This window comes from Cucumis melo, chromosome 2 (genome assembly GCF_025177605.1).
Source record: "Cucumis melo cultivar AY chromosome 2, USDA_Cmelo_AY_1.0, whole genome shotgun sequence".
Classification (NCBI taxonomy): domain Eukaryota; kingdom Viridiplantae; phylum Streptophyta; class Magnoliopsida; order Cucurbitales; family Cucurbitaceae; genus Cucumis; species Cucumis melo.
In genome coordinates this window covers 17,374,098-17,381,988 of record NC_066858.1, presented here as the reverse complement: position 1 = coordinate 17,381,988, position 7,891 = coordinate 17,374,098, and the positions used below count along the sequence as shown (strand labels likewise).

The following is a 7,891-nucleotide window of genomic DNA, read 5'->3' as shown; positions in this document are numbered from 1 at the left end:
GTCTAGGAGAGCAAATGGTTTTACAGAATGGACAACTGATTTAAGGGTTAATTTTTTCTCAATGCAGTCTCATGTAGATGATTTAAATAGATTCTTGAAGACGATATACAGAGAACTCGAAAATTATGGTCGTTTTCATTAATTATTCATTTTGTTATTTATGACAATAAGAGTGGTGTTCATTGCATTTTCTTAGTATCTGGTTTTATTTTGATTTGTATTTTGTCAAGTTTTTTTTTATTTTCTCAATGTATTTGAACTTTATGTAATAAGATTTGTTTTTTTTATCTTTTCTCTCTCTTTCTCTCTTACTTCAAAATTTTCAATATCATCATAGGAAAACATAGCTCGTCCTTCTCCAATTCGACATCCTCATAATTCGAATCATAAAATTCGAATCATGGAAGAACAAGATAAAGAAATTAATAATCTTGGGGAACAAGTTTCAAAAATACTAGAATTGCTTTCAATGGAAAAAGGAAAAGCCGTTGTAGATACAACACAATCAAGCAATCCAATTCAAGACACCGACGATCCCATTTATCCTCTAGGATTTACGTCATGCCACATGAATGTATCGCGGTCTCAAACAATTCAACATTATATTGCTATGAATCCACTATTTGTTGTTCTACCTCTTGTCCCAAATTTAAAACAATTGGAAGCTCAGGTTAAAATTCAAGGCATGGGACAAATGAGAACACTCCGGCTAAGGAAAACTAGATGTTTTGAAATAAAGGTTGCTAGCAATTGAAGGGACTGACGTTTATAGAAATATAGATGCAAAACAATTGTGTTTTGTGTCTGGCTTAATAATTCCAACAAAGTTAAAGTTCCCGAATTTGATAACTATGATGGATCATCGTGTCTAAGGAGTCATCTTATAATGTATTATAGAAAGATGGCAGCGTATATTGGTAATGCTAAATTATTGATCAATTGCTTCCAAGATAGCTTGACTGGTCCAACTACTCAATGGTATATTCAATTAGATAATGCATACATTCATGTTTGGAAGGACTTAGCTGATGCATTTCTAAAGCAATACAAACATAATATTGATATGACTCCAGATCGTTTAGACTTGCAACGAATGAAGAAGAAGTCAGAAAGCTTCAAAGAATATGCTCATGATGGAGAGACAAGGCCACGAGGTTTAACCACCATTATTGGACAAATAAATGACATTTATGTTTATGAATATTTTACGAGCTCTATTCTATGATCGAATGATTGGTAATGCAACAACCAATTTTTCTGACATTATTGTTATTGGTGAAAGAATTGAATATGAGATAAAGCATGAGAGGTTAGCAAAGGCTTCAGTTGAATATGATAGAATCAAGAAAGGAACTTCTAAGAAGAAAGAAGGAAAGGTTCATGCAACTGGTTTTTCTAATTTAGGGAAGTACAAATTGATTTTTGGCCAGAGAAAACATGAGTAAATTTTTTCGTCATATATAAGCAACGTTTCTCATATCCCTTATATTAACTATGTACCAGCTTACACCTTCTTTGGACTCCAAAACCCGTTAACTCAAATTCTCCTTGACCATTTGTATAGGGTCAAGGTAGCAAAACCAATTTAGATACATGGTGATTTGATCTAATTTTCATGACTTATATAGAGCTTTTACCCCAGCTAATTCAAAACCGACAGTTAGCTCCTATTTCAATGATCCCTATTAAACATCCTTATCCAAAATGGTACGATTTAAATGCTCCATGTGATTATCATGCTGAAGGAACGGGACATTCAACTGAAAATTGTTTAGCTTTAAAAAATAATGTGCAATCTTTAATTAATGTTGGATGTTTAAGCTTTAAAAAAGCTAGTGAGAAACAGAATGTCAACAAAAATCCACTACCTAATCATGAAAATTCAAAAGTGAATGTTGTGGATTGCCTTGTTGAAAGGTGTAAAAATGAAGTTCATGAGATAATGATGTATGTGGAAGCACTTTTTGAAGATCTTTTTGAAGCAAGATATGTTAGTCACGAATATTTAGACCCTAACATAAGATACGAAGGGTACGATAAAAGTAGACATTGTTTATTCCATCAAGGAGGGGTAGGTCACGTTGTTCAACAATGCTACAAATTTATATCCAATGTACAACAACTCATGGATGCAAAGTGTAAGGCTCTAATCACATACTACCAAGGCTAGGAAGGTCCTACAATGGGAATGCCATGCAAAAACTCCCATAAGAGTAAAATGTGATTTACGAAGGGGTTATACAATAGAGGATCTTTACATGAAGGGATTACACGACAAGTAGTTGGGGAGTTGAGCTACCCATCAGGAGGCAATGATGTGACCCATGTGTTAGAAAGCCAACGATTGATTTAACCTCGTCGCCTAATCCAAACTTAAGATAAAAGATGGGTAGAGACACGTGGCCTTTTATGATTGGACCACTTCTTGCTGTCGATAAGGGCAAACATTTCGGCATGGGGAAAATCCACTGGAAAAGCCTATAAGTAAAGGAATTCCTGTCAGTTTGAAGTCGTTCTTACCCTGAGATTATTTAAGAAAGATTTGGGAAAATATCTTATACTTCCAAAGATGCAAAACGAGCTTAAATTTCGCCAAGGATTTCGAGTAGTTCAAATAAGCTCTTAGAGAAGGGAGCTAGGCTAAAAAGCTAGTTAACTGTAACTGTGAATGGTTTTTTTTATAAAATATTTCCAAATGTAAAGGATTTTCAAAATGAGTTTGAACCCTCAAGTGTATTTCTATTGAGACCATGAACTAAAAGGATTTCTCTTATGTTTTCTAACTCTTAAAAATGCGTATAACTTACAAATGGATTGAACTTATTATAAAATGAAATGACGAATTCTAGAGAATGCATGAGACTTGATAAAGCTTGAAATGAGATGATCTTTGGTACCCTATGCGATGAAGAATGCATCATACTTGATGTCTGTTCTAGTATGGGATGTCTTATCCTTGCTGTGTGCTCTAGGTTAAAATGCTCTATTCTTGCTATGTGTTTTAGAATAGGATGTCCTAATCATGTTGTGTGAACTTGGATGGGATGTCTCATACTTGCTGTGTGTTTGGGTATGAGATGCTCCTTTTTGTTGTGTGATCTAGCATTAGAAGACGTGTTATGCATAGAGGAATTGATGGAACTTGCTAATACGCTGAGATTAGTCTGTATGGTTGTAACTTGGCAAAAGAGTGTGGTTAACACTTGAGCTAAGGAAATGGTGCAAAGATATAGTTAAACTAGCAGAATGATTCTGTGAGATGATTGTCATGCACGAAGCATATGTGATGTGATATGAATTATGATGAATGTGTTAGAAAGAAATAATCTCCATGAGTTATGCTGAAAGATTTTTAAAAAGTGATATAATTTCAATAAGATTTATGAAAACGATTGGTGATATAGATGATAATGTGAATTGCCTAACGCATGAGATTTGGTTTGATTTACACAGTGTTTTATTAATGTTCCCATACATTATTTGCACCTCATGGCTTATCAATTTGAATTGTCACATTAAGGCAACCTTGATTTACTTAACCTTGATCGCCTATCGTACCTTCTTAATCGCTTCATTTTGGTAGTGGCCACTGTTAACTTGCACAACATGTAGTAGCTAGGTAAGAGGAGCTTGAGTGTTGTTGTGAGTCATGTCTTGTAGTTTTGCAATGAATGTTGTAAGAAGTACCAAATGTACTCATCTTTGAAGTATTAATGAAAATTTCATCATTTACTCTTCACATCCTGCATCTTATTTTCTCGGATTGTCTTTTAATTTCGCTCACTAGGTGTTTTACTCGTTACTTCGCGAAATATCTTGCATGAACTTCTAGGCGATCGCGTCTTCATTCCAATGCATAGAGTGATTTGGATTAGAGTGTGACAATCCATGACTTGTTGTACTTTGGATCTAAATTTGCCGCACTGTTGAACAATGTGACCGACAACTCTTTAATGGAATATACAATGTCTGCTTTTATCTACCCTTCATATCTTATGTTGGGTCAAAATATTCCTAACTTACATATCTCTCTTCAAAAAGACCTTCAAAATGTTCTTCCATAGGCATCATTATCTCTTGAACTTCATTTTTACACCTTTCAACAAGGCAATCTACAACATTCACTTTTTAATTTTCATGATTAGGTTAGTGGATTGTTGTTGACATCTGACTTCTGGCTGCTTTTTAAAGCTTAACCATCCAGCATTAATTAAAGATTGCACCTTCCTTTTTAAAACCAAACAATTTTCAGTTGAGTGTCCTGCTCCTCCAGAATGATAATCACATCGAGCATTTGAATCATACAATGGTGTCGATATATCAACAGTAACCAATTCATAAGCATGAGTTTACAAGTACAGTATAGTTATAACTTGCAGCCTTACATTTCATTGTTCTGCCCCAACCAATCACAAAGCAACTCCACCATCTTCACCACTTTTGCCAAAATAAAAGGCTCAATTTTAATCCAAGTAAATAACTTGTTAACTTGGTATATCTCGGACCAGCCAGTCATTACATTGCCAAGCACCAACTATAGCTTAACAAGAACATGACAAATCATTTTCAAAAGACAAACTAATCATCAAACCCAAACCCCCTTTCTGATATGTGTTGCTTACACAAATCTTTCCCAATTCATAATTCAAAAGCCTCAGGGTTCTGTAGCATTCATTTCATAATATTCCCCAAATTCCTTTCAGTCGACTTCACATAGCCAATATATTAAATCCAACCTAACTAGGAAACAATGCAGATAAACAAAAAGCCTGAAATCATGAACAAGCTCCCAAAGTTACAAAGGTACATGAGAAAACCAAGCCCGAAAAAGAAACGATGCTTAATTACTGGGGTCTGACACATACCTCTGAAACCCCATCCTATGCCAAACCCACAACTGACACCAAAACCTCCAAATAAAAAAAATAACAGCAAGAATTAGTTAAAAAGACAGGGAAACGATAAAAAAAAATTGTCCTGTTTATCAGGACCAAAGGTGTACGAGACTTCTCTATTATTCATTACCCAACCTTTAACGTCTTTACTTCGATCTGAAATCGCAATTTTAAACTCAAAAATACTTCTCCATGGCTAACCTTTCCGTAAGTGAAACAATGAACTGCAACTGGAATGATCATCTTTACTCTCCTCTGTTGGCGACTGACGGTGACTCCAACTTCAACATCTAATTGAATACCTTCGGCGAATTAATGAAAAGGTTTCAGAGCATAAATCGCCGACTAAAAATACAAGGTATCAAGCAATGGATGACGAAAAGGTTGCCAGATTGGTGTTCGGTAGATTTTCGAACATCTCGGACGTGCTTCACGTTGGCGTGCTTCACGTTGGCAGAGAAGAACTTAGCGTAGAAGTTCTCCTTGAACTGCTTCCAAGTTATCTTGCTGACGTCGCCCTCCAGCATCCTCTCAGCAGTCTCCCACCAGGCGGTACCCCTATCCTCCAAGAAGAAAGCACACTGCACCTTCTGGTCATCTGGGCACTTCATGTACCGAAAAATAGTCTCTATGGACGTCAACCACATTTGGGCCTTCGTGGGGTTGTCCATGGATCCGTCAAAGGTCTTAGGGTTATACTTCATAAAGTCTCTTAAGTGTTTAGCCTCAGCCGACAGTTGAACTGGCATGCGTTGAGCTTCCACAGGGACTGGAGGAATGACGGTCTGGGCCTGAACAGGGGCGGCCTGGTTCTGCTGGGCAGCGAGGAAAGGCGCCAGAGTAGCTTGCAGCATGTCCTGATAACGCTGCTCCATCGTGGCGAGATCCGCCTGGGTGACCGGTGCGTTAGGGTCGACCACTGGCACAGCAGGTTGCTCCTTCGGCTGGCCACGACCGGCTCCTCTGCCTCCCCTACCACCTTCTCGACGTGCACCTCTACGAGGTGGCATTCTCCCTAAAATTCACCAACAAAACTTTTCACCACAAGAACTTAACACTCCTATCTCTAGGTCTAGTCTATTCAGGCAAAATTATAATCTTAACATTAGCAAGGCTTTAGACATACCTGGCGAGTGACGAAGGACCGTATAGCCATAGGGAGAAGTAAAACCAAAACAAAACAATGACTTACATCGTAGGTCAGTCTACAGAACCTAAAACACTGTGCTCTGATACCAACTGTAACAACCCAACTCCTTATGCTGAGCCGAAGTTATTACTAGAGGTAAAACACATGATTTAAACCATAAAGTTTAGGTAAAACGAATCAAGTTCAGAATTTTATTTACGAAAATCAAATAAGCATAATATGGAAAATGAAAAAAAATTAAAATCCTACTCGGGCCCTATCTACTTTTAAACAATGAAATAGTGAATAGGAAAGAAAATAAAACTCAAGTACAAAAGTTCTAAAACGGGGTAAGCGGAAGCAGAAATCCCTATGGCTCGCCACGGTCACTTCTGGTCGCTCGCCAGCTTGCCTTTGCCCCTACCTCGGCCTCTACCTGAAAAACATGACATGAAGAGAATGAGTATAAAATACTCAGTAAGGGACCTACTACTAGTCCCACTAGGTGCCTGTTAGCTTCCTATTAGAGTCCTGTAAGTGGTACCCAATCTCTGGCACGTTCCCGAACACGTGCAACATGCGCTCCCGTAGGAACGAAAATCTGGTCTTCGGTGTCCCGAGGGAGCACCTAGGACATGTTGGTCTGTAGCGAACCCGGGGGTAACACTAAGACAATCGGGATGCGAGGACCCCGTCGAGTCACTCGAGTCATATCTATAACCATGCTAGACTGGCATCCCGTCGGACCACACAGTCCTAAATAAGTGGTGATCCCGAAGGACACCCATGCAGGTACGACTCTAATAGGCTAAGCTAACAAGTACCCTAACCATAACATACATGCACATAGCATCATCATGTAATCATAACAAATCACGTCACCACAATATCATGCCATCATGTAACTACATCATCAATCGCATCATGCTCTCATGAATTACACGTCTCATACAGCCTAGTCCTTAACATGCACAACTGGAGGTGTATGTGGTCTCATGGTTCTAAACATTGAGCTAGTAGTAGAAATCTCTTACCTGGAGATTTACTCGACGAGTCCTAACCGCAAGACAAGTGTGCTTTCCAAGCAACGAGGTCCTAACTGTTTAATAACGCCAAAATTCATAATTAAGTCACCAACGACTAAAGGCTCAAAAACTCAGTTGAAATAACTTACCCTAGGTCGAGGTTGCAATGCTTGAGCCCTTACTGAAGAAATCCAACGCTCCAAGTCAAATCGTCCAAGGTGGCCTTAAAAGAGTTAATTTAATTTAGTCCAAATTAAATTATTTAGGTTGCAGTTCAAGTCTCGTCTGGGTATGCAAGGAAACCCATTGACTTACCCAAAAACTTACCACTGACACTTGGGGAAAAGACCAAAAATTAGGTGGCTAAAAGACTTGGCGGCTCGGCTGGAAAAAGAACAGGGATCGGCTCGACTTGGCGCAAGCGCGGCTTGGCTCGGTGCAGAAACTGTGCGCGTGCGGCTCGGCTTGCAACAGAAGAGAGGCGCGACTCAGCTTGCGGTGCAGGCGGCGCGGCTTGCACGCGGAGAGAGCTGGGAGCGCGCGGGCTCGGTTTGTGACTCGGGGTGGCGCGCGGGCACGGAGCGGTATGCGGACGTGGGTTCGGCTTCGGGTTCAGGTGACGGCCGAAGCACGGGTTCGGGCTTCCGACGGCTGGAGACGTGCGGCTGACGACCGACGGTCGCTACTGCTCAACGACGCGGCGGACGAAGTTTCACGCGGCGGCAGGCGGCTACGAACGGATCGGCTGCGGATCGCGAAGGGTAACGCCGGTCGGGTCGGCTTCGGGCGATGGTGTGCAGGCGGTCGCGGCGACGCTTGGGCAGGAGTTCGCTGAGCGCGGC

The 7,891-nt window shown here is 39.9% G+C and overlaps 1 long non-coding RNA gene across 1 annotated transcript; it reads right to left on the bottom strand.

Annotated features, from left to right (window-relative positions):
* Positions 1–6,369: 6,369 nt before the first annotated feature.
* LOC107992340 (uncharacterized) lies at positions 6,370–7,225 on the bottom strand. The gene is made up of 3 exons (XR_007819040.1): positions 7,199–7,225; positions 7,059–7,123; positions 6,370–6,460 (listed from the first exon to the last, which is right to left on the bottom strand). It is a non-coding gene; the product is annotated as an uncharacterized LOC107992340 (long non-coding RNA).
* Positions 7,226–7,891: the final 666 nt, after the last annotated feature.